Source organism: Austrofundulus limnaeus, unplaced genomic scaffold, assembly GCF_001266775.1.
Source record: "Austrofundulus limnaeus strain Quisiro unplaced genomic scaffold, Austrofundulus_limnaeus-1.0 Scaffold3860, whole genome shotgun sequence".
Taxonomy (NCBI): Eukaryota; Metazoa; Chordata; class Actinopteri; order Cyprinodontiformes; family Rivulidae; genus Austrofundulus; species Austrofundulus limnaeus.
Genome location: NW_013956262.1, coordinates 1 through 848, shown reverse-complemented (window position 1 = coordinate 848; position 848 = coordinate 1). Strand labels below are relative to the sequence as shown.

The following is an 848-nucleotide window of genomic DNA, read 5'->3' as shown; positions in this document are numbered from 1 at the left end:
TCTCTGACCAATCAGAGCTCAGCTTGTCTCTGCTCTCTCTGACCAGTCAGAGCTCAGCTTGTCTCTGTTCTCTGTTGACCAATCAGAGCTCAGCTTGTCTCTGTTCTCTGACCAATCAGAGCTCAGCTTGTCTCTGCTCTCTCAGGTGGTGCGGCGGTTACCAAAAACTCGCTCTGGGAAGATTATGAGGCGGATTCTCAGGAAGGTTGCTATGGAGACGTCTTGTGACCTTGGCGACGTGTCAACTCTGGATGACCCGTCCGTCGTCATGGAGATTGAAGAGGCTCACAGGCAGTACAGGAAGCAGAAAGGACAAGAGAAGAAGAAGTAGGAGGAGCTGGGCCAGACGTCCTCAGAGGAATCCAACCAACAACTCTCTGATAACATTTTCTAGGTGTTTGATTATTTACTAAAATTTAATGAAAACTGGACCAAGTGATCGGAAAAGCAACAATAAATAAAGTTTTTTTTACTTTTAATGAGTTAAACACTTTTAATAAAATAAGGTCTTTGAAATGTTTAGAAAAAGATGTTTATTTTCAAAATCGTTTCTTTTTAAGAAACACAATCAGATTTGATCATACTTTACAGACTTGTTAACATTGATCAAAAACAGAAAATAAAGTTTTCTTAATAAACATGAACATGATTTCAGGGCTGTATCAGGTACTTTAAAAATAACTAAGTAAAAGTAAAACTACACCGATGAGAAAACTACTCAAGTAAAACTCATAAAACTTCACAAAAATTGGGAAAATAAAAGTGCTTTTACGAGAGGCGGGGCAAGATGGCGGAGGAGTGAGACGTGTGTCGCGTGGCTCCCACTCCGACTTGTTCAGTTTATGGTT

General features: G+C 40.2%; 1 pseudogene; it reads left to right on the top strand.

The window, feature by feature from the left end:
• Nucleotides 1-145: 145 nt before the first annotated feature.
• On the top strand, nucleotides 146-479 carry LOC106512012 (acetyl-coenzyme A synthetase 2-like, mitochondrial pseudogene; annotated as a pseudogene).
• The last annotated feature ends 369 nt before the right edge of the window (nucleotides 480-848 follow it).